At 40.3% G+C, this 26,901-nt stretch overlaps 1 protein-coding gene across 2 annotated transcripts in view; it reads right to left on the reverse strand.

Moving 5' to 3' along the window:
* Positions 1 to 20,638, reverse strand: part of Bbx (BBX high mobility group box domain containing) — a 223,327-nt gene extending 202,689 nt beyond the window's left edge. The window contains exons 1-2 of one of the 2 annotated variants that reach the window (XM_090346935.1): positions 20,564 to 20,638; positions 16,897 to 16,954 (exon numbers count right to left, since the gene is read on the reverse strand). The gene's annotated coding sequence lies outside the window, so the exon portion shown is untranslated. Of the gene's footprint in view, positions 1 to 16,896; positions 16,955 to 18,947; positions 19,024 to 20,563 lie in introns of those variants that run through there. The other variant, XM_090346928.1, reaches the window with a different exon arrangement.
* Between the last annotated feature and the right edge of the window lie 6,263 nt (positions 20,639 to 26,901).

The following is a 26,901-nucleotide window of genomic DNA, read 5'->3' on the forward strand; positions in this document are numbered from 1 at the left end:
CCCAAGTCCAGAGTTCAATTCCCCCAACCAACTAAATTAATTAATAAATATCCAAACAAACGAATACAATAGTCCGTTGTTCCTATCCCGGGGAAGCTAGTAGCCTTAAGTTCAAACCCTGGTGCCAGAAAAAAAGCAACAACAAAAAAAAGTTACGTCAAATGTACCTTCTTTTCACATTGTTTTAATGCAGTTCTTTTAAATCCTCAAATAGATTTAAGTACATCAGAACTGTAAGGCCGATATTTTGTAGCCCACAAGACCAAAAAAAAAAAAAACACAGTTTCCCAACCACTGCTATTCTAGGTATTTATAATAACCAAACAGGAAATGAGGAGGGAAAAAATCGTAGCTCAGGAAAGATAAGCTCTGTATTGCACAGGGGGCAGCTTTCTAGAGAAATGAGCAGAATACTTATTTCTAATCTCAAAAAGTGCCAATTCAGTAATGTAGGTCAAGACGTCTAGGTGAGCATGTATGATCTGGAAAGTGGGTACAATGAGATTCTAGTGTCTACTACCTCACATCACAGTTATGAACAAGGTACAAGCAAACAAGATCAATTAAATCATAATATAAATAAGCGGTAATGACAAATGTGAAGTATTATTACTATTATATAGTAGCAATAATAGTCTAGTCCCTTAATCATTAAAAAAGATCAAAATACTTTACCTGTTTACATCTTTATTTGGAGACCATGCCAAAGTTGCAGGAGTGCTCTTAATAGAGCTTCAATTTTCATTGAAAGGATTGGGCAAACTAGATACACCATCTTGGTAAGGACAAAGGAAACTTTCTTACGTTTATTCTAAGGCATCAGAATGCAGGAGTTTATTTTTTGGCAGGATTAAGAGCTTGAGCTCAATCCCACTCAAGGCTAGCACTCTGCTACTTGAGCCACAGCACCATTTTTAGCTTTTTCTATGTATGTGGTACCCAAGGAATCGAACCTGGATCTTCGTGCATGCTAGGCAAGCACTCTACCACTAGGCCAAACTCCCCAGCCCCACAATTTCTTCTTGATACAAAATGTTTTAGTCTCCTCCTAGGCAACTCGCATGAGATCAGGAACTTTGCTTCAATCCACCACTATATTTCTCTACTGTCTAGAATGGGAGAGAAAGGCAGGTGCCAGTGGTTCACGCCTGTAATTCTAGCTACTCAGGAGGCTGAGATCTGAGGATTGCCATTGGAAGCCAGAGTCAGCAGGAAAGCCCAGAAAACTCTTATCTCCAACTAGCTACCACAAACAGCTAGAAGTGGAGCAGTGGCTCAACTGATAAGAGTGCTAAACATTGTGACTAAAGATGGTGTGGGACCTGGTTTTGACCAGCGGTTGTGAAAGTTCATTTTTGTATGAACAAAATAAGACGGTCCATTTGGAGTGAGAAGAAGAAAAGCCTAAGAATTCTTTCCTTATATTTAGCTTATCTTACTTTTCTAATTTTCTATTCTATTTTGTTACATATATAATGTATGTATAACTTTATGCAATTTTTAAATATATACAAGTCAGGGATACATGCTCAAATTTTTGTCCTAAAGGAAACAGCATTTCAGCTTGGGCTGATCACACACTTGGGTTTAGTCTGGGTTCATTTTTTTCTCTGACAGATTGAAGTCAGCATTCTGTGAGGATGCACAGACATTTATATAATAACCAACGTGGAAAACTCTAGTCCATTCTAATGTCCCCTCCTAATTATCTATCACCCTATACTCACCAGTCCTATGCTGTATTATACTTTTACTTCCTATTTCATATTGGACAAAAAGAGTGTCATTATGTGAGAAACAGAACCAATGTCTTTTTATTCTGTAAGCTCCAGAAATATTAACCAAGCTTTACATATAATCTATCTACACTCTGTTGCCTAAATTAAGAATAATCCAACATATAGAAGCCAGAGTTACTAAACAGATATGATAGAGGGTAATGATTTGTTCTATGAAAAGTAATTCTTCTTCACACAATAATAGTGTGTTCATTTATTCAGCTCCCCTATTGGTACTTTAAGAGGGCTAATTACTTAATAGTGAGACCTGGGAATAATAAAATTTCAAACTGTAAAGCTCATAGCCACAACTAATTGAAGATCAATTACAAATACGAAGCGTCCTAAAAGCATAATGTTAATAAAAATATAAGGTTCCGTTTGGAAAAATCTAGCCAAAACATTTTAGAAAACCATCTGCCTAATGGAAAAAAAAAAAAAAACAGATCATTCTACTTCCTAAAATTTATATTTTAGGCCATCTACCTTTATTCGACATACATATAAGGAATGGTACTATAAGATCACATTTAAAATAAAGGAAAAACAACAGACTGATGATCCCAGTTCTTTACGTAGCAAATGTATCACTACAGACTAGGCCTACACATGTGAAATTCTGTGCTTTCACGTGATCACATTGCTCAAGACTTTTCAAAGTACAGAGAATCTGTACATTATTTATGCAGAGATTATATGTAGAAAATTATTAACATAAAAACAAAACCCAGTTTTATAACAAAGCTGAACACGTTCTCCCAGTCTTTAGCTTATATAGAACCAGATGAAATGAAAATGCACGAGCACATGTGACACCTGTAAATAAGTTCATTGTTTCCATGAGAACTGGTAAATACTGAGATCCAAAGGACTATGCTCCCTCAGTGCCAAACAGCCCTAACACAGAGAATACAAAAAAGAAACTGCACAAATTATTAATCTGTAATTCTGTTCTTCTCTGCTACTTTAATGTAAACATCAGAGATCATTATCTATGTCATGACTTACCAAGAAATACTTTCTCAGATCAGCTTCTTTATGATATTACTTATGAATGTATTTGCTTGTTATTAATGCAGTCACAGTCAGCAACTCGAAAGAACACTCAGCAAAATGTTTCTGAACAAAGTTTTCATCCAAACTGGGCTCTAATATCTAGAAGTGACTAACCAAAAAGAGGCCATAATAAATTCTGACATATAAAAAACACAGAAGTCAGGATTAAAAGACCAAACCCAGTTCCCTATGCATAAATGAAAAATAAAATAGCACTGGGGCTGGGAGCATGGCCTACTGGTAGAGTGCTTGCCTAATAAACACGAAACCCTGGGTTCGATTCCTTGGCACTATATGCACAGAAAAGGCCCAACATGATGTTGTGGCTCAAGTGGTAGAATGCTAGCCTTGAGAAAGCCCAAGGACAGTGCCCAGGTCCTGAGTCCAGCCCCAGGGCTGGCAAAAAAAAAAAAAAAAAAAGTAGCACTAAACTTATGAGTATCCTTCAGACCCAGGATGGTAAAGGAAGCCTAACTACAACTCTAAGTGTAGATTGGAAACATCCTGGAAAACCTGAGAACTACTTAATGGAAGAAATGTGCAAAACTTACCTAGGATCGCACATGGATAGAAAACACATTTTCACCTCTTAAGAATCCCATTATCAGGCTGGGAGTTTGGCCTAGTGGTTAAAGTGCTTGCCTAGCATGCATGAAGACCCGGGTTCCATTCCTCGCTGCCACATACATAGAAAAAAAGCCGGAAGTGGTGCTGAGGCTCAAGTGGTAGAGTTCTAGCCTTGAGAAAGTCCAAGGACAGTGCTCAGGCCCTGAGTTCAAGCCCAGGACTGGCAAAAAAAAAAAAGAATCCCATTATCATGTATACTAGAAGTCTTATTAATTTATTCTTAATTAATACAATTTAGCTAAGACAAAAATAAGTATTCAGTACTGTGTTTTTGTATTGGCACATGTTCAAAATTAATAAGTATGCTTTTAATATTATTTAGTACACATGGAATCCTCTTGGAGATGTTATAGTTAAAACATCTCCCTTTTGTTCAATCATGCTGTCATTATATTGACATTAACAACAACAAATAAGAAACTCCATGGGGCTGGGAGCATAGCCTAGTGGTGGGGAGCTCTCCTAGCATGAACGAAGCCCTGAATTTGATTCCTCAGTACCACATACACAGAAAAAGCCAAGAGCAGTGCTGTGGTTCAAGTGATAAGAGCTCTAGCTTTGAGCAAAAAGTGTCCAAGGCCGGTATCCTGGCCCTGAGTTCAAGCCCCAGGACTGTCAAAAAAAAGAAAGCCCAAAACATTTGATTAAAATATAACTTTAATGTAACCTGAAAGTATTACCAAAATTTAGTATCCAGCTAGACAAGGTGACACACACCTGCAATCCCAGCACTGTGCTGTGAAGTACAAAGAGAATCATCAGTTTGAGGGATGTCTGGACTACACAGCAAGTTCCACACCAGCCTGGGCTACCCCAATGAGCCATGGTCAATTAAACAAACAATTAAAAATAAAACACATGGCATTATATATATATATGTATCAAAAGGATATACTAATTTATAGAAGTTAAAGTAAAAAAGGTTTTAAAAGTTTCTCAGCCAAAGTAGTTTTACAATCGTAAGAGCAATTAGGACACAATACCATAAGAAACCCATCCTGTATCATGTCCAGATCCTATGTTATTTAGAATTGGACACTTTTCTACTATGTACTCAGCACTACTTTACATCATATCTTTTGGAACAATTAGTAGAGATTGATCTGCATGATATATTAACTTCTACTAGTTTTTCTAGTCAACAGACTATATTTGCTTTGAGAACAAGAATTGTTCTCTAATCATTCATATACCCCCAAAGACTGGGTCAGGCAGTCACATGCTATAGGCACTTGATCCATAAATCACGAATTAAACTGATAATGGATTTTGCTACCTGCACTAGACCAAAATTCTTAATTTGGAAAATGTGCAAACATGATTTCAAATTAAGAGGAAAAAGAAACATATCAAATGTAACAAAATTTATTTCAAGTTACCAGCCTACTTGAATGAAAACAAAATGAGAGAAGTTTGTAGTTAGGGCTTGAAATACATTAAATAGAAACCCCGTATCTTTGGTGAAGTATTATTTGACTCAAATAATACCAAAAGAGCACACTACTATAATTAGATAGTCATAAAAATACTGGTTAGCTAACATACACATTCTACATAAAGGTTTTATGATCAAGGAAAAAGAAAAGCTACTTTAAGTACAGTGGAAAGGTAGACCCCCCCCCAAAAAAAAAATCAACACTTTATATCTGAATTAGATTCTAACTGCTGAATTTGTAAAGATTAAAAAGAACTTAGCCAGGCATCAATGGTACACTCCTGTAAACACAAATACTCAAGATGCTTCAAATCTGTTTGGAGGCTATCCTGAACAGAAAAGTATACTAAGCTCAAGTTTGTAGAATGCTAGCCTTGGGCAAAAGAGCTCATGGATAGCACCTAGGCCCTGAGTTCAAGCATCACAACCAACAAAAAGGAAAAAAAAGAAAAGAAAAAAGAACCTAATAAAAATGTACTAGACTGCTTCTTTAAAATTACCAGCAAAAAGCAGGGCTAAAAATATGGATCACCAGTACAGTGCCAGCCACAGAAACAAGCCTAGCAGGGGCAAGATCCTGAGTCCAATTGCTAGAACTGCTCTCACCCCCACTCCCCCCACCAAAAAAAGAATTTAATTTCAGATTAATAAAGCTCTTACTACCAAGATGCAACATGTTATTTTTTGTATTGTCTAAATGAAAATATTTTATAAAAATCTATTCCATTTATCATAAAACAAGTTTCCTGAGTAAAATAAATCCCAAATATATACCCTTCAACCACTTGCAAAAACAGAAGAGTTAGAACTTTTCACTGACCCCATCTCTATTTGCTCATCAGACACTATAATGTGAAACCCACAAAATAAAATTCACTTATTTATTTTTTCTACTTTCATTGAATTTTGTTTCCAAGTAAATGTCAAAACACTATATATGCTATACTATTAGATTCCTCTAGTACAATATACTCACTTATTAAGTATCAAAAATTACCAGAGCATAAATAAACCTCATAGTCAGCTAAGACACTCAACTCCTCATAAAAGAATGGATGATTTCCACTGCTGTACCAAAGAATTAATTAATATTAAAAATAGTAACAGCTACAGACATTTCTACGGCAGGCATACTAACAAGAATGAAAGATGGCTAAAGGTTCATTTGCAAAGAAGTTGTAGGCTATTGGCAATGATCTCACAGGTGAAAATTTATAATAAGCTTTGGGTCAGAAACTTTCTCACCTAATTCTCTTAAAAGTGATAAAGAACAGAGTTCTAGCCTTATCATTTCAAAATAAGATTTCTCTTTTGAGAGAAAGGAAAAAAGAGGAAATCTTGGCTAAGAATTGCCCCAAACCTTTCATTTCTAGCTTCTTGGAATGTAGCCCTAATGGCAGGTAAATATAGACAAGGCTCATGAGACAGTGGTGCAGTGTAGACAAGCAGTCTAAGCCTAGCAACCTCGCTTACTGTGTGACCTCAGACAAGTTAACTTGAGACTTACTTTTCTCATTATTAAAATAGGGGTATTTCTCATTTGGAAGTTGTGGAAAATAAAGTAGCAAAACTAAAACCTTACATAGCAAAAGAGGCTGGCTTTTAGTCCAAATTATCTCTCTCCATTTCTTCTAATGTATAATAATGCTACCTGGGAAACTACTAAAATATAGACAGACAGACAGACAGACAGACAGACAGACAGACACACACACACACACACACACACACACACACACACACACTCAACTTTCCCTGAACTATAAATCAAATTAGGCTGTTATTCTACCACCTTAGAGGGGAAAAAAAAATGACCAGATAAGGAATTTGGTCCAATTTATTCCAGGAAATCAACAGATTTCTTTATTTCACATAGTTCTGCTAAAGGTTCCCCATAATCCCTAACTAACACTTACATAAAGGAAAGTTTAGTCACAATTTTGTTACATGGGTAATGCTAGGGATCTCTGAAAATCAAAAGCTAAAAAGAAATTTCAATTCCATATTCCTATCCTAAAATATTTATAGGTAATATCACAGATACACATACACAGTCCTGAATATGAGGCTCAGGAAAAAAGAAGAGATGAAAGAGGGAGAGACAGAGAGAGAAAAAGAGAAAGAGGGGGGGGGGAAGAGACAGAGGGAAAGATGAGGGGAGAAAGAGGGAAGGAGGGGAGAGAAAGAGATAGAGGGAAGAAGGGGGGAGGGAGAGGGAGATGGAGAGGGCGAGGGCGAGGGAGGGAGGGAGGGAGGGAGGGAGGGAGGGAGGGAGGGAGGGAGAGAGAGAGAGAGAGAGAGAGAGAGAGAGAGAGAGAGAGAATGCAATCAGTTAAAGGAAAAGATAGAAAAATAAAGGAAGGGAAAGAAGAAAAAAGAGAGAAAAGAAAGAAAATGAAACTTTCAAAACTCAAAAGATAATTAAAGGCCGGACAATGGTGGCTCACGCCTATAATCCTACCTACTCGGGAGGCTGAGATCTGAGAATCATGGTTCAGTGCCAGGCCAGGAAAGAAAGTCCAAGAGACTCTTACCTCCAATTAACTACTACAAAACCTGAAGAGGCGCTGTAGCTCAAGGTATAGAGTGCTATCCTTGAGTTGAAGAGCACAGGGAAAGGGCCAAGGCCCAGAGTTCAAGCACCAAAACCTAACCTCCCCCCCAAAAAAAAGGATAATCAAGGTTTAACATTGAAGTATAGAATAGACAGTCATTTTGTTTTGGCTTTACATTCCTTTTCTAGTCAATGAGACCTCTTTATTTGGGAAGTCTTGAGAGGTGCACTAAAAGCTGAAAAGCAATGGGTTAGGAGGTGGCAATACTATAATTTCAGTACTGGTGAGGATGAAAGCGAAAGGGTCCAGAGTTTAGGCCAGCCTACAATCCATAGCAAAAGCCTGTCTCAAAAAGAAAAAAAAAAAAAACCTCTGCCCCTTTTTAGTACTAAAAGAACCAACATTGCTATTAAAAAAAAAAAAAAAAACAAAAAAAAAACACTCCCTCTAAATTACTTAATCTGTGTGAACTTCTTACACCAAGGAATTGTGTCATGTCAATAAATAATGAAAGTGCTATCAACAAACAATTTTTTAGCATAACAGTTTGTCTATATGAAATGAATACTAGCTAGTCTAACCATAAAAACAAATATATTATTCTTATTCCAACTGACCAGTAAAAAGCTAGAAGGAGAGATGTGGCTTAAAAAGTGGGTGCTTTCTTTGAGTGAAGAAAAATTCTGAAAGACAGCATGCAGGCCCTAAATTCAAGCCCCAGTATCAGTACCCCTCCCCCCAAAAAGGGGGTGGGGATAGGAAGAAAGGAAGTAAAGAGGGAGGATGGAGGAAGAGAAGAAAAAAGAGAGGACAAGATAAAGCAGTTTTTCAATAGTACATATAATATTTTACTCTTAGGTAGATGTAGGATGATAATTCACAATAAACAATAAATATTACAAGTTCTATAGTAAAATACGTGAATATTGTTTCTAAGTGGCATTAACAATTACCTAAATCAGGGCCGGGAGTTTGGCCTAGTGGTAGAGTGCTTGCCTAGCATGTACAAAGATCCAGTTTCGATTCCTTGGTACCACAGACATAGAAAAAGCCAGAAATGGTGCTGTGGCTCAAGTGAGAGCCCAAGGACAATGCCCAGGCCCTGAGTTTAAGGCCTAGGACTGGCAAAAAAAGAAAAGAAAAAAGGAAAAGGAAAAAAAAAATACCTAAAACAGTTTTGTGACAGTCTGGGCTAGTCTTGATTCCAAATAAATTTTGATGGCAAACTGTCACAAGTTTAAAATAAAAAGCTACGAGCCAGTGGCTCATGATTATAATCCTAGCTACTCAGGAGGCTGGGATCTAAGGGTCCCTGGGTGGGAAAGCCTATAAGATTTTCATTTCCAGTTATTCATTGCAAAGAAAGAAAGGTGGAAGTAGAGCACTAGTAGAGCACTAGACTTGAGCAAAAACATTAAGGGACAGTACTCAGGCCCTGAGTTCAGCTCCTAGGATAGACATAAAAAAATAAACAAGCCAGGAGTTTGGCCTAGTGGTAGTCTACTTGCCTAGCATGCACGAAGACTGGGGTTCAATTCCACAGTACCACATATAGAAGAAAGCCAGAAAGGGTGCTTTGGCTCAAGTGGTAGAGGTCTAGCCTTGAGAAAGCCAAAGGATATCGCTCAGGTCCTGAGTTAAAGACCCAGGATTGGCATAAATACATACATACATACATACATAAATTATTTTTAGAGGCAATGTGCATTAATGTGAAACAGACACCTATAGTAGTCTTTACTTTCTTTGTATCTGACCATACTTTGCATTTTCCCCATCGTTTGTTTTTTGCACTGAGATGTCAAGGATGTGGATGATGTGTTTCCCATTCATCTTCCCTTATTCTTTTCCTATTTTACTTAGGTGTCTATTTTTTGCACTGTAATTTGTCAAACACCACATATATATATATATGTATATTTACACATACACACATGTATATATATCCTTCTAAAATTTGATGACTTGACACAGAAAATACTGATTATAAGGAATGTCCCCAATTAATTAGAATAGTTAAGTACTGTAGAACTTTATAATTTTATGTATGTATAACATACATTTCATTTTATGATTCTCACTTGTATTTCTTTCCTTGAGAGAAAAAGAAATGGTCTATCACACCAAACTTAACTAAAAAACTGTTACCCCCCCAAAAAAATTTTTCTTAAATAGGCATAACACATGCCAAAGAATTAAGTTCTGTGACAGACCTTTATATTGTATGTACAAGGCCTTGGGTTCTACAATCCTTAACCCTAGTATATCCAAAAATAAAAAAAGAGATAGAAAGAAAGAAAAGAAGGAAAACACTATATAACATAGAACAAGCTTTCTATTTCAAGGTGGTTAGCAGACAACACCGAGGATTTTCTCTCCTGACTATGATACATACTAGGATGTCTTAGATCATTAGTTCTCAAATGTTCTTCCACCAAGACACATGTGATTCGTGTTTATACATGGGGAAAATATTTCTCTGGTTTGTAGACATAGATAAATTATGCTGTCTTCAGATGTGCTAGGCCTATTCAAAGAGTTGGGAAAGCTACTTCCTAAGACCAAAGAAGCACAGTGGCATTTCTTTTTTCTTTTCTTTCCTCTCAGCTATTCTTATTTCTTTTCTAAGTATCTGTCAAGCAACTAATGTCAAGTTCAAAATGCACTAGAAACAGAGTGCTAGTGACTTCTATAAACTTCACTACTCATGAGGCTGAGATCCAGAGGATCCAGCTCTAAAGGGCTGAGAGTTTGGCCTAGTGGTAGAGTGCTTGCCTAGCATGCCCAAAGAACTGGGTTGGATTCCTCAGTACCACATACATAAAAAAGCCAGAAATGGTGCTGAGGCTCAAGTGGTAGCGCTCTAGCCTTGAGAAAGTCCAAGGACAATGCTCAGGCCCTGAGTGAGCTAAAGCCCAAGACTGAAAAAAAAAAAAAAAGCTCTAAGAAGAAAAGTCCAAAAAGACTACATTTTCAAAAATAACCAGCAAAAAGCCAAGCTGGAAGTGGTTCAAGTGAAAAGTATCAGCCAAGTGAGCAAGATGAACAAGTGAGGCTCTTTGTTCAAGCTCCAGCACTAGAAAGAAATTAAGAAATAAAAAATGTCAACAGGTGTGTTGGCTCATGCCTGTGATCCTAGCTACTCAGGAGTCCATAAGACTCTTGTCTCTAATCAACCACCAGAAAACCGGAAGTGGCACTGTGGCTCAAGGGGTAGGGCAGTAGCCTTGAGCTGAAGAGCTCAGGGACAATGCCCAGTCCAGAGTTCAAGTCCCACGACTGACAAAATAAATAAATTAAAATAAATTAAAAATTTTTAAAATATGCCAGATGCTAGTGGCTCACGCCTGGAATCCTAGTTACTCAGGAGGCTGAGATCTGAAGATGATGGTTCAAACCAGCCAGAGCAGGAAAATCCCTGAGACTATCTCCAAGAAACCACTCAGAAAAAAGCCAGAAGTAGCACTATGGCTCAAGTGATAGACAGTTAACCCTGAGTAAAATGAAGTTCAGGGACAGTGCCCAGGCCTTGAGTTCAAGCACCAGGACCAGCACACACATACACACATACACATACACACACAAATATATACACACAAAATTGCAGCAGGGCCTTATGATGCCAAAATTAAAAATCACTTGGGAGAAAAGAAAAATTAAAAGTAGTTTCAAGAAATTTCAAACATAGGGGTAGGAGTAGAATGAGATCTAATTATAAAATTTAAAAAAAAATGTTTAGGGCTGGCTACAAATAGTGGACATTCTATATATTACTGTATTTCATAGTTCTCATACTATCACAGGGTAAATACTAATAAATCTGCTTTATACATAAACATGGTAAGTTTGAAGCCCGTGAAGTGAAAACTAGTAAGTAATTGGGGCAGCAGAAGTGGGCTCTTTGGCTGTACCTGTACTTTTTGCACTGAATGTGTTACATTGGGAATATCTACCAAGGATGATTGACGCTATCAGTACTTCAATCTTGCTGACTGAATGCCACCAGATTGGTGAAACTGGACCAACCTCCACAATGAACTCAGAGCTTGATGTCTCTTCAATTTTTAGTCATCCATCCCTATTCCGGACTGCCTACCTACTTCAGCATCACCTGCTATATGAGCTAAAAGTTCATGGACCCAACCCAGGCACTGGAAATCAGAGTATTTGATGATGGGGTCTAGACACCTCCAGTTTTAGAAAGCATTCGAGGCTGATGATTTCCAAACCCTGTAAGTCACAGAATCAATTTAGTAGATGACAGTCCTTACATTTTGTGAAATAAAATAAACAGATTCAGTTTATAAAGATTAAATAGGAATAGAAGACACTTTTTTTGAAGTTAGGATATAAAACATTTTTTTACCATATGTACTTGGTCAGTACAGAAGTTACCTGTCTATAATTTTTATAAAGACACAATCTTGCATGTCCTTTTTAGGACATTATTCCACTTAAGAGTATAATCACCTGAAGAACATGTTTAATTTCTAATTTAATTAATGTTTTACAATATTTTAAATTTCTCTAGGAGTTCATAAAATCCATCTCATTTGTAATAATTCATTTTTACAACCTTCTTACTAGGTAAAGTTATATAACTACCGAGATCCTCAAATTGATTCACATATATTGCTTGGTTTTCTGGTAGGTGTATAATGCTTCATGGTATTCAATCCTTTAAGTCTCAATCTTCTATGTATACTTTTAGGTAGATTGATTGATTGACTGGTATCAGTTCTAAGGTTTGAACTCAGGACCCAGTGCTGTCCCTAGCTTTTTTACTTCAGGTGAGTGCTCTACCACTTGGGTCACTGCTCCACTTCTGGGTTTTTTGGTGCTGAATTAGAGGGAAGAGTCTCAAACTTTCCTCCCTGCTGGCATCTCAGTTTCCTGAGTAGCTAGGTATAAACCACCAGTACCAGGTAGACAGATTTTTTTATTGGTTCCGTCATGGGACTTGAACTCTGGACCTAGGCATTGTCCCTGGGCATACCCTTGTATACTTGGCCTTTAAGTTCCAATTCCTATCATATCTTTTTCTTTGAAAGAAAGTGAGAACAATCCTCATTAGTACGTGTGGCACTTCTCAGGATAATCTCTACAGTTTTAAAATGATATACAGTGGGCCGGGAGTTTGGCCTAGTGGTTAAAGTGCTTGCCTAGCATGCATGAAGACCCGGGTTCGATTCCTCGGTACCACATACATAGAAAAAAGGTAGAAGTGGTGCTGAGGCTCAAGTGGTAGAGCTCTAGCCTTGAGAAAGTCCAAGGACAGTGTTCAGGCCCTGAGCTCAAGCCCAGGACTGGCAAAAAAAATAAATAAATAAAATAAAATAAAATGATATACAGTGTACTGGCATTAAGGAACACTAATTGCCTTCTGAAGGATAATGTGATCACCTATGTATGTTGAGTGAAAGTATACTCCAGTCAGCCTTGTCCTGATTACCTTATTTCTTTTTCAAAGTATAGCCTGAGGACTACATGCATCTCATTTATCCACAGGATACAAGACAAAACCAAAGCAGTGAAGTTATGTTTTGCTAAAGTTGTGTGTTTTCATCTCATAGTGAGAATAAAGAATCTGACTAAAAATAAAAGGGAGAAATATCACTCAGAACTACTTTAAAACTACCCAGGGTGGTCAAATCAAAATACTTTAAAAAAAAAAAAAAAAGAAAAGAAAATATAAGGTAAACTTCCAAAGTTCAAGGAAAGAACTTTTCCTTAAGTGCAGGTTAAAGTTTAAATTGTAATTTACAAATTTTTCACTCTTATGGTAAGAAAATTTATCAAAATTAATTTCCCTAAGCTAATTTGAATATTACCACTGTAAATATTTTCAACATTTCTGTAAGACACTAACAATAATCTAGGGATTTCCGTTAATATAACCAAAACAAGTATCTTTGTAATGACACTATTTCAGTTTGTTTTTTTTTTTCAAATAGAGTTGAGCTGTGAAACATTTACTTTCCTAAAGATTTCTAATATAAAGGTAACTACATATGCACAGTAAGATAAACTATAAAATATAGCTTGTGCTTTTTATCTATACTCTTCATAACATATAATAAAACAAACTTTAAGTATAGTTAGTGACTAATAATTAGAAATGCTTCTTAATTTTACTGAAAAGATAACTTTTTATTATTGTAGCTCTGAGTTACACACTTTCAGACCTATTAAAAGCAAAGTTATCTAAGTATCGCAAAAGATGGCACTTTTAAAAATGTGTATACAATGATGAAATGGACATTTTTAGACTAAAAATCCTGTCTTTCTAAATTATCTAAGTCTCTGGTGAAAGTCTCCCTAAAAATACTCTAATATGGCCAAAGATGTAACACTACAAAGCAGAGAGCACCTTTGTAATAGCACTAAATATGAAATGCAAATTAAAGCTTTACTTTCTGAACTTAATAGAAATTTACAGAATAATGAAATGGGAATTTGAAAACACTTGATAACGGAGAAGCACAAACTTCTTTAAATTCTTTTTTTAACTTCTTTAAATTCTTATTTGGAGAAGTAAGCCTCACACCTAATAAATATATTTAATATGCAAATATCTAGTAATTCATTAACAAGGGAACTTTTTTGAAAGATTTTAGCAAGAATTGATTTTACTATGATAAGATTCAAGTTGGGAGATATGGAAAGGAGAGAAAAACATTTCCTAGTCACAATTCAAGAAATGGGAATTAAAGAATCGGCAGTGATTTTTAAATATCTCCACTCCAAGCAAGGCACTAGTGGTTCATGCCTTGTAATCTCTAGCCCCTCAGCAGGCTATGGCCTGAAGGATCATAATTTGAAGCCAGCCCAGGCAGAAAATTCCTCAAAATTCCCTCCATATAACAAACATGAGTGAACTGGAGGCATGGTTTAAAGTGGTAGAGTGCCAAGAGCACAGGCCTTGAGCTTAAGCCTAGTACTGGCACACACAAAACAACAATAAAAATCATCACTTCAAGTTTTATACTATCAAAACCACCTTCTGACTTCAAAGAGCAAGACTACTGCTGAAAATACAGTTTTAATGAAGCAATCACTTAAAATATTGAATGCAAGAATTCTTCAGGTTGCTTTCATTTTGATATTGATTTCTATGCTAATTTCTGAATTGGCCATGTATTTATCCATAGGGAAAGTAATATTAAAAGTCTGCTGATGTTAATAAAATAATGTATGTGACATGTATAAAAATGTGTATATTGAAACTACTTCTATATGCTGCAAATTAAAATTTTTTTTCTAAGTAAGTTGAAAAAAATAAATGACTGAAATCCACACACTTTGGTGTACACTAAATTCATCTTACGAAGAACAATCTCATTGTGACTACTCCAACTGGCCTTTTTTATACGTGATGTATTATGAGACTTCCAATAAAAAGAACGGGGCCGGGAGTTTGGACTATTGGCAAAGTGCTTGCCTAGCATGCATGCAGACCAGGGTTTGATTCCTCGGTACCACATACATAGAAATATGCCAGAAATGGTGCTGAGGCTCAAGTGGTAGATCTCTAGCCTTAAGAAAATCTAAGGACAGGGCTCTGTCCCTGAGCTAAGCCCAGGAATGGCCAAAAAATAAAAATAAAAAAAAAGATCTACCTTGCCTGGGACCAGTGCTCACTACTATATTCTTAGCTACTCAGGAGGCTGAGATCTGAGGATGACCTTTCGAAGCCAGCCCTGGCAGGAACATCCAGGAACTCTTATCTCCAATTAACCATTAAAAAGTTAGAAGTGGAGGGGCCGGGAGTTTGGCCTAGTGATAGAATGCTTGCCTAGCATGCACAAAGACCCAGGTTCAATTCCTCAGTACCACATACATAGAAAAAAAAAGCCAGAAGTGGTGCTGAGGCTCAAGTGGTAGAGCTCTAGCCTTGAGAAAGCCCAAGGACAGTGCTCAGGCCCTGAGTCCAAGCCCCAACTGGCAAAAAAAAAAAAGTTAGAAGTGGAGCTTCTAACTTTTAGAAGTGGTAGAGTGTTAGCCTTAAGCAAAAAGTTCAGGGACAGCACAAAGGCCTGGTACAAAAATAACTAGTTATGAATAATGTAATATGTAAATTCTGTGAAAGTGTTGAATGCAGAACTTTGCATTATCTACAGTCCCCGCTATTGCCAAAGAATATTTTCTAACTAGGTGAAGACCACTACAAAGGCCTGATCTTAATTCTTTTTAATACTGTTTTATTAAGTTACACAATATCTCACCTAGCTAAAAAGATTTTTTTTAAAAATCATTAGATTTTCTTTCATGGAAACTAAATTTGATTCATTATCATTCATAAAACATAACCTCCACATTAATATTGGTAAAATCACAAAGTATTCCAGTTGATTTCAACAATTTCAAAACATTTTCTTAGCATACCAGCAACTAAGAATTCCTGAATGGGGGGGACAAACTTGCCAGTTAGTTTTCTGCTCATTCTGTGGTTTCAAACGCTCTGTAAATCTTCCTTTCACTACAGCCAACAATCTTCTTATCTACATCTCAAACTTTTCAGAATTATCCATCATATACTTTACAGATTTTTTTTCTATTCAAAAGCTATGTATTTGAAAAAAAGATATTTAATCTCAAAGCCACTCTTCATTTTTTTTAATATAGACTTTACAGACTACTAAAATGCTCTTACTTTCTCCAATGTAAACTTTGAAAGAAACTATGATCAGGGTCTGGAGCATGACCTAGTGGTAGCAGGCTGGCCTAGCATGCATGAAATCCTGGGTTCGATTCCCTGGATCCACATACACAGAAAAGGCTGGAAGTGGCACTGTTGGCTCAAGTTGCAGAGTGCTAGCCTTCAGCAAAAAGTGTCTAAGGGAAGTGATCAGGTCCTGTGTTCAAGCCCCAGGACTGGCAAAAGAAAAAAAAAAAAAGAAGAAGAAACTATAGTCAGCTTTGAATTAAGTTTATATACTTAATCTAAACCTACTGCACTGTCCAATCCAACCTTCTCCAACTTAAAACCTTTACTATCCACAGGTTATTCAAGATGAGAGATGAGAAAAAGCAAGAAGCTTTCTGCATGATGGCTCTTTAGGGCTGATTTGGGTTTGGGGTCTGTTTTTGTTTTTGTTTTTTAAATAATCCCCATCATAAACTACAAGCTTCCTATAGTACCAATATATTTATTAAGCTTTCAACTCAGTGTAAAGTTTCATTATCAACTCAAATACCTATCAGAAATTCGGTTTTCAAAAGACACTTGTAGATAAACAAGAAGTGAGCATTTAAACTATCTTAATAATAACACCCTGGAAATGAGGTCTAAAAAAACTAAAAAAAATAAACTGACTTCTACTATGAGAAACAAGGTGAGAGAGGCTTTCAAACCCCAATAAATCCTCCTCTTATGTGAATAAGAGTTGTTACGTCACCACTAATGGTCCTCCAGCTTCCCGGTATGAGCAGTTTGCATACTTACCCAGGAAGGTAAATGGGAAGTATTCGGGAGTAAGATGAACAGCAGCAAAGCCTTTGCCCTATAAAGTATAAATAAAGGTATAGTATCAGTACATCATCCACAGTAGGATCCCACATCCTATAATATCTATGAAGACGCCAAAGGCCCACCCTCCATGCTCCCACTAATTGCTTACCTTTCTCCACCCTCCAGAGCTGTAGGGACCAGCAAGAGAAAGCAGCTCCCCATACTCAAAGGGCAGAGGATAGGGGGTGGCAGCCCTGCTGGCTTTCCAGGATAGGGTCTTTCCACAACCCTCACTTCCTAACCACCACCACCACCACCACCACCACCCCCGCCCCCCTTGGTCGGTACAAAGCAGAAAGTTGATCCATTCTGCAAACAGCAAACCCACACTGGGATCATTCATCAACTTGCGCGAGTGATCACCGCCCCCAGGATAAATACACCAGTAAACCAAATCACAGAGATCGATGGGCGGGCAGTCCGGAGAGCCTCCTCACCGTGCCCGGGAGCCAGCGGGGAGGCGCCACGGCGGAAGCAGCCTGTCCAGGTACCACCATCCTCCAGCCTGGCAGACCTGGACAGCCACAGCCACCACCACCACCACCACCACCCCAAAACATAAATAAAAATAAAGCCCGTTCCAGCTCACAATCCCGAGATGGGCGATCGGCACAAACTAGAAAACACCTTCTCCAGAGCCCAAGGTGGAGAGAGAGCGCGCGGGGGGCGCCGGAGGTCGGGGCGGGGTGGGGGGGAGCCTGGAAACGCGGAGGGAGAGAAGGAGGGGGGAGAGGGGAGGGGAAGGATCCCACCCTGGCTTTGTTGCTGGTCACCATCAAGTTTGCATCTTAGTACAAAATGTCGATCTTAAAGGCTGACAAGACAGAAGCCAAAGGCAGCGGGGAGAAAAGAGAAAGGCAAAAAGAGTCCATCTTGCTTTGGGGAAGGAGGGAGAAGGGAAAATAATAATAATGATGATGATGAAGTGCAAAGCTCACACGCCGGGAGTAAACGAAGAAGAAGAAGAGAAAGAAAAAGTCTGCGGAACACCTTTCCACCACGGAGGAGCAACGAGTGGGGTGTCCCTGCGCCGGTGCCCGCTCGGAGTGGTGGCGGTCTGGGCAGAAAACGCCTCCCTCTCCTCCTCTTCCTCCTCCTTCTCGCGTTCCTCCTCCTCCTCCCGACCCTCCTCCTCCTCCTCGCCACGGCCCCGCCGAAGATCCTGCCGCCACTGCCTCGGCTGCCCCCCACCCCGGGTGGGAGGCACCGCAGCCGCCGCAGCCCGGCCCCGAGCTCTCATTCCCGGCTTGGACCACGCGGCGTGGCGCGCGTGGGGCCGGGCTCGGGGTGACCGCGCGGGGTCCTTGGCGCCAGGGATCCCCTGCCACCCCCTGGCCGCCGACTGGCTACCAAAGTCTAGGGAGCAGAGGTGGAGGCGGCCGGGGAAGGAGGAGGAGGAAAGGGGAGGGAGGGACGCGCGTGGGAGGGGGACCCACGCCGCGAGTGGGTCACCCCGAGGGATGGTGGAGAAGCTCCCTCCGTCCCCGCGCGGGGAAAGCACCCTGGGTCCTCGTCAGCCAGCCCCCGACCACGCCAGTCCGCGGCCGGGAGACCAGAACTGGACGTGTCATTAGCAGGACAGGCAATGGTTTCAAAGCCCCAGGCCAATGACCATTAACCGAGGCAGAGCTCGCTCCGTCCCCATCCCCCACCACCTCCACCCACCTCCCCCCTCCCCCGCTCCCCCCACCTCCTCCCCACCTCGAGAAACTTTTCAACAAGATCCACCTGGACTAATGTGTCCTCAGACAGTGAAAATACCGACTAGACCCTACACACTGGGAAGGAAGGGGAATGCACGCTTTATTTTCCTTTCCACAGAAAGGAAAGCAAAAAATAGCTTCTCTCTCTCTCTCTCTCTCTCTCTCTCTCTCTCTCTCTCTCTCTCTCTCTCTCTCTCTCTCTCTCTCTCTCTCTCTCTCTCTCCCCACCCCCCCTTCTGTCGTACATGTTGTGTCTTCGCTTTTTGCATCGTTTCGCTTTACCTTCCTCATTTAGCAGAAAACGATCGCGGATATTTCACACAGAAACGTGTTCCCGATTCTAGGATTCGAGGTTCTGGCAAAAAAAAAAAATTACGAGACTCGGGTTCGGTCTCAGTTACGTGAAGTTTCAGACAATTACCCCCCCAACCCCACCCCACCCCCGAAATAAATCAATTTTTTTAAAAAATCCTACGTTGCTGAGGGTGAGGGAGCGAGACGAGGTGGAGGAGGTGGTGGTGGAGGAGGAGGAGGAAAAGAAACCTCGAGTCTGATTTCTGTAATTTCACTAAAGCGACCCGGATCGCGAGCAAATGCCAGCGGAACACGAGTGTGGCTCCGGGAGCACTGGGGAGCCCGTTCCCCAGGCGTCGACCCCATCCCCGGATAAAGGATCTGCAAGTTTTCTGTCATCGCGACCGTGCCATGCCATAACTTACCTTCGGAAACGAGACTTTCTCGCAGCCAAGGCCTTCCTCCTCCCCTCCGCCCCCACCCCCGGCCTCGCTCCCTCCACCTCAAACTTATTGACACAACATAATCCCACATTCAAGCAAAATCCTGACACAGCCTCCCTCCTCCTCTCCCCCCTCCCCTCCCTCCTCCCTCCCTCCCTCGCTCTTCCCCTCCCTCTTCCCCCCTCCCCTCCCTCTCTCTTCCCCTCTCCCTTCTTCTCCCCCCCCCACCACCACCAAGTCCTCCCTCCTGGCTAAAACCACACTTTCTCTGCTCGCCGCGCGTCTGGTGAGGGCTGGGGGGAGGTGGGGGGTGAGAGGGCGCGGATCCGCAGGGCCCGGAACACCCCAACCCCAACTCTCCAGATGAACGAGCCACCACCGGGGCTGGCTGTTTCCCGGTCACCGACGCACACGAAAAAGGCTCCGTGAATCCACGGAGGGAGGGCAGGGCTCCCGCACCTTCCTTCCCCTGCCCCTGGCTGCCCAGGCCCCACCTCCCCCGGGCAGCCCGAGCCGAAGCTGGGGCTCACCACGTACTTTCACCGAGATGGAAGTTTGGGGCTCCCCGGGCGGCCACGAGCCCGCCCGCTCGCCCTGTCCGCCGGTGCGAGGGCTGGGAGGGGGTTGTTTTGTTGTTTGTGTGTGTGTGAGTGTGCGTGAGTGTGTGTTTTCCTCACCCCCCCACCCACTCCGGGTGGCTCAGCCCCGCGCCCCGGCTCCGTGCCCCCCTCGGGCGGCGCAGCCCCGTGCGCCCGCCGCGAGGTGCTGGTTGCAAACGCAGCCTGGCACCGGCTGGCCTAGTGCTCCCCAGCCCGGCCCCCAGCCTCCCGCCCGCCGGGCACTGCCCGCGCGCCCCCCGCCGCCCCCGGGCCCGCCGGCGCGGCCGCCGCCACCCTCGCCCCCCGGCCCACCTCGCCAGACCCAAAGTTTTGGCGGAGGGGGAGAAAGTGCCCCCCGGGAGGCGGCCGGCCGGCGGCGGTCCGGACGCACGGGGTTCCCTCGCCTTCCTCAAGTCCACCCTACCGGCTGCCGCCGCCGCCGCCGCCGCAGCTCCCGCCGCCGAGTCCTTGGGGCTGCAGCCCCGCGGCTCGCAAGTGAGGAGGAAAACAGAAAGTGCGGAGAGAGCGCCCGCCGGGGACGCGGGGCCCGGGGGGCGCCTACCTCGCGGGCTCGCCGGGCGCGAGGGCGTGTGTGCAGCTCGCCCTCCGCGGCCAGCCGGGGCTCCTGTATGGGAAAGTGCAGGGGAGCTCGCGGAGCCGCTCTGCCTCCGCTCCACTGTACGCTGCTCCACATACAGTACATGCAACCCGGAGAGACTGAAAACACTCATTTTATATAAGGCAGCCTGCCATTGGCCCGCGCCTTGACGGACAGGCCGCGCGGCCAAACAGGAGGCCCGTTACACCCAAACACACGCACACATACACACATTTTACTGAGACACACAAAGATCATCACATTTTTCTATTTTCTAATCTTCGGGACCTGTAGACAGTAGGAGAGGACAGGTAGCGAGGCCCAGCGGAGGGAGGGCAGTCGGGGGGAAAACCCTGTCTCTGCCAAGTTGCCAGGCTTCAGAGTGGTGTCCTTTTGACTTGGGAGGGTTATGGTAATAAACTACAACTCCACTGGGTATGGAAGTGAGGGGGATTTTTCTGATCGCGGCTGTGTGGTGCCCCATGAAAGTGGCGTGCTTTGTGTTATGATTTTACAGCCTCGTCTGGCTAACAAGTGGCCGAGAAAGGCTTTTATCCGCCTCAATTTCTTTTGTCAACGGGCCAGCTATCACATAGGCCAAAACAGTGCAAGATAAGTTTATTAGGGCTGTCATGTGTTGGGGTGGCTAGTGTCTCCATCGTAGGTAAATTCAGAAGAAGAAAAGAAAAATGCAACACCCAGAAATAACGATAAACATTTCACTAAAATTGCCAGTGTGCTTTTAGCTGCTCAGAGGACTTGGATCACCTGTGCTGTCTATGCACAAACTGTGCTATGAAGTAGAATTACGTGTGGAAGACTGGCAGTTGACCCTTTGCTTTAAAAATAGGCCTTTTCGTTGAATTTATAGTAGATTCATATTTTATAAAGGTACAAATATATATATATATATATATATATATATATATGTGGGGTGGGGGATGCACATTCATGTGGCTTTTATCTTTCATCTTTCCCATCATATGTGGATGCTATCTGTGGGTTGACTTCGGAGATAGTGGACATGAGAAACTGTCTTCCTGATTTTTTTTTCCTCTATGCATCTTTGGAAGATTATATTTGACAGTCTGATAGAAGCAAGTCAACAGGTTGCTGGGGGAAAAGCCAAAACTAGAAATTAAGAGGAATAAATTTTAGCCTCAACTCTTAATTTAACTAGTTGAGCAATCTTCAGCGTTATTTAGTCACTAATTCTCAGAGTTGATTTTAGTTTTTATTTTAAGATTAAAATAAGCAGCTTTTCCCAGATTGCCTTCATTAAGTGTTTATTCAGCATCTACTATGTGCCAGGCATATTATCGGAGGACACAGATGTTTTTGTAAGGTTCCATCAGACTGTGAATTATTCTTAAACACAAATATTTTGAAGATGAAGTAAACAATACGGTTTTATAGCCTAGATGCATGGCTTTAAAAGTTAAAGAAAACCTGAATAAGAAGATATTTCAAGTGCCCTTTTATTTCCTTGATGACATCTTTTTAGAATGTTTAGAAAATAGTGATATTTAGAAATATACTTAATTTTAAGTGAAAATCATTTTAAGGGAAAGGACACAAAATCCAGTATTTTCAGATAATACTATTAAGAGGTATAGTGATGACTCTCAGCATCTAGTTAACAGAAGGAAGAAAGTGTTCTTTAGTCACACTACGCTGCTCTGAGCTCTTAAGTATTATTTTACCCATAAGACAAATGAGGCAGGGAAAATTTAGATAGGTTGCTTGATACTGTACAGAATGCCAGTGGGGGAGGGGGAAAACTTAAATCTAAAACTTTTAATAGTCAGCAAAGTATTTGAGTAGCTTAACCCTTTCTTCCAAATGATAAGTCCAGGAACAAAATGCAGTTGGAGGAGAAACTTGCAATTTACTATGATCTTGTTTTTGAAAAAAATAAATTCACCAAGAATTACTATATTTAGCCACAAAGTGTAATATTATCAAATGATTGCTAGTATACATTGATATATCTTGAAAAATACGTAAGACTAACCCACTCCTCACTTTTAACCCCAAAACCCCACCAAAGAAAACATAGTTTATTTTTTATCATTGCTAAGAGATTTTTGGCAGATTATTTTTCACTTTGAACAATTATTTAAAGCTACAGCATTTGACTCTTATGTCATGTCAAACATTATTAGTAAAATGAACAGGAACCTTTAGTATATACACATTCATGAGTACATAAAAATATGTCACTTCTTGATTGTGATTTATTGTTATAAAGAATATAGTCACAAGAACAAAATTAAGTACAATTTTAATGTCTTTCAAAGTCCATTTAAATGTGGAACCTTACACAAGACCTGTGTGCAACACAGGTCTTGCATTCTACTTGGGAGACTTCTAACAGTACAAGATGCTAACTGATCAGGATGGATGAGCAAAGGTATAGGTTACTCTTTGCAAGCCCAAACTTTAGAATTAGGAAAGTCACACTTTTGGGAAACATAGTGCCTATTAGTGGTATGTTTGTATTGAATATTGTGTAGTATTACAGGCCTACTCAATGTTCTTTTGCAGAATACTTACTGATTGGGTTCTATGTGATAGGCACTTGTACATTCCAGATGTTAGAAAAGGAAAATTGTCTGCTGCTGGGGAAAGCAATGGAGTGCCAGTCTCCAGCATATGATAGATTTAGGCCTCAAGACTAAGTAAGAAAAGAACTTCTTTGCTAATTTCTATGTAATATTCTTAAAATTTTACCTTTTAGTTTTTTAATATTTTATTTCAAAGTAACTATTGAGAAGCCAGGCAACATTCTGTAATCCTAGCTACTAAGAAGGTTGAGATCTGAGGATCACAATTTAGCCAGCTCAGGCAAAAAAATCTCATGATGCTCTTATCTCCAGTTATCCATCCCTCAAAGAGCTGGAAATGGCGCAGTGGCTCAAATGGTAGAGTGTTAGCCTTGAGCAGAAAGTTCAGGGACAGTGGCCAGGCCATGAAGAAAGGAAGGAAAGATGAGAAGAAAAAGAATAGGATTAATCACAGCTTTCACAAAATTTATTTTTTTATAATGTGGAGATATAAACGATAAACAACTATTGGTTTACCTAGGTTAAATATTTTAAAAGTCAACACTTTTTTTCTTGTTCTCATATTTGGCCTCACTGTTCAGTATCTTCTTCCTGTAACTTCTCTTTGTATCCCATGTTATAAGCTGCATAAAATAATTTTAGAAAAGCCATGAAGAGAGGGGTATTCCCATAATCCCAGCCCTTGAAAGGCTGAGGCAGGAAAGGAAGTGCAAGGCCAAGATGGGCTTCATAGCAAGTTCAAGATCAGGACCAGGCTGAGCTACAATAGCAAGTTCAAGGTCAGCATGATCCTGTAGCATGAAACTCTACCTAAAAATTTTTAGAAAAGCAAACTTGAAAGTGTAGTTAATTGTGTTTATTTTTTAAAAAAAGATTCCTTTACTTTCATTTTACTTTATAGAATTCTATTTCATATTCCCAACTGAATAATCTTGGAAAGATATTTTTTATTATAAATGTGATATACAAAGGGGTTACAGCTACATAAGTACAGTAATGAGTACATGTATTTTCCAACAGTGTTACCCCTTCCTTGTTTTCTCTCACTTTCCCTCACCATCTCCCAACTCTGGCCTTGAGAAAAATCTTACAATCACTCTAGGACTCAATTTCCTTGCTTATAAAATGGGGAAAATAAGAAAAATCAAAGTTCAATGACACACATAACATATTTAAGCTTGAAAGATAGTCAACATTTTAATTAGTCCCATACATACAAATCAATGACAGCTGTCTTGAAGAAAGTTTTGTGAGACAACTATCATATTAAGTGTTCTTGGAACCTATTGCAATTGACTTGCCCATTAGTGGTAGTTGCCTTCCCACACATTCTACCAACCCCAGTAGCTTTTCAAATTAAAAGAAAAAAAGATGCGGCTTCATCCCAGGGTAAAACAAGCAGTTTATTGGATGAGTATTATTAAACACTTAAAAAGGCAAACTTACAATAACTTTTTAAAAAGCCTTGTTTTATGAATGGTAACTTTAGATAGTTGTAGTGCCTTGCATAACAGGTTGTGCTTTGTACTTAACCTTTCTGAACTTTACCATATGTGTGTATACAATATACAATGAAAACATGAATTGTTTTATATATGCACATATATATGATATGGGAAAAATTATACTTTTTCTCAGGGCCAAGCAAATTATAATAATTATAACTCAGACAATTGAACAATATCTCAGCAGAAATTCATAATATTAAAGAGAACCACCTTCTACTGGGTCCCAGCAGAATTGAATGGAAAAATAATTCTATGATGCTAGGGTAATGCTTGGTCAGAAGTTTAGAAGTCTCACTCAGTATCTCGTGCCTGATAGGCAGGTACCCACCACCTGATCCATACCTTCATCCCTTTTTACATTGATAGCGTCTTGCTCTTTTTGCCAAGCAGAACGGGGTTGCAGTTCTTGTATGCATGCTTTCCTGTGTCATTAGAAATGATAGACAGGTCCATTGTGCCCAGTCATTTTGTTTTCCCCTATAGCTGGGATAACAGGCCTGCCACTACACCCAGTCGCTGGTTAAAACAGAGTCTGGAAAACTTTTCCTGGGCTGTCCTTGAACCATAATCACCTGCTGCATCTCCCAAGTAGTTAGGATTACTAGCTGAAGGCACCATAATCCGCTTACTTTGTCTTCTAGCAAGGACTAGAATGTCAACTAACATTGTCCCTAAGCATGTAACACTGAATCAACAAAGACTGGTAAAAATCAGTGAGCAAAAACAACGCAAAGGCTCCAAAAATTAAAAAAAAAAAATCCTCAGAATTCCAGGGATAAAAGAAGTAGCAGAGAATGTTGGAGGTTCCAGATAAATCGTTTACAAAGTTTATTACATTACCGTTACCATACATTATGTATCACATTCTTTCAACTTTTAAAGCATTAAAATCCACATAAAGTAGGTCAAGCAGCAGAATGCTTTTTTGAAGAAAACCAATGCAAGAAAATGTTAATATTATTTAAGTAATGGAATTAATAACAGAGCACAAAGGGTTTGTATGATGGTTTGAGAGTCCTCCTTCCAACATTATGGATATGTGTGTGTGTGTGTGTATGTGTGTGTGTGTGTGTGTGTGTGTGTAAGGGTATCCAGAGGTCACTTAAGGATCATTCTATAAAACTGGTGTGTACAAGGAGAATAATTTTACAATTTTACACTGGTGGAATTGTTTTATATATTTAAGCTGGGATGATCTTCTAGCCTCTGTTTCATTAGATCAACTCAGTATCATCTCCCAAGTAGGAATTTCTGCTACAAAACATCCAGCTGCTGACAATTCTAGGTTTTTTCTTCCCCCCCCCAAAAAAAAACAGACCATTTCATCTTCTAGATTGCTATAAAGTTCTTTCTAGTACTTGACAAAGTTTTTCTTCTTTTGAGTTATGTGCATTATCCTGTTTCCAGCTCCCTAGGAATCACACAGAACAATCGAATCTCGGTAACATAGGAGTCATGTGAAGACAACTCTCACAACCAGGCACTGCCTTGGTGTGTATGTTCCAAGCTAATAGTTCCAATTCCTTTATACATTTTTCTCTGGCATTGATCTCGATTCTCAATCCCTTTGCCTGTTGTCTTTGTTGATGCTGGTGTGCTCATTCGGAATGTGATATGTTGAACTGGAGGGGCTGAAGCTGTACAGCATGTCCAGGATGTCTTGATACAATATTTCTATTAAGGCAGGCTAAGAGATAACTTAGGCTACACTGATAAAATTGTGCTCATTTTCAAAAGTAAATGGGAAAGAAATCACAACTCTTCTTTTTAGAGCGTGGGATTCATATTGTCTAACTCATCTTGGAAAAAATGAGGCACACAACTTTAGACTATTTCATAGTGATTAGAACTGAGGCTTGATATATATATATATGTATATATATACACATATATATGTCACTTTCTTCTCCCTGACCCCCTCCACCCTGTCACCACCCCCCAATTATTCTAATACAAGGACTTGAACTCAAGGCCTCCAATTCTTACTTAAGGCTGGCTCTCTACCACCTAAGCTTTGCCTCCACTTCTGTATTTTTTTTTCCTGGTTAATTTAGAACAAGAGTCTTTCTCTGCCCTGCCTGGCTTCAAATTGCACTCCTCAGATCTCAGTCTCCTGGGTAGCTGGGATTACAGGCATTAGTCACCAGTGCCCAAGCCCTTGCATATAAAAGGAATAATAATAATAATAATAATATGTCTGATAAGTTTAAATAACTTATAATATACT

The sequence above is a fragment of the Megascapheus bottae genome, chromosome 1, assembly GCF_031878675.1.
Source record: "Megascapheus bottae isolate mThoBot1 chromosome 1, mThoBot2.hap1, whole genome shotgun sequence".
Taxonomy (NCBI): Eukaryota; Metazoa; Chordata; class Mammalia; order Rodentia; family Geomyidae; genus Megascapheus; species Megascapheus bottae.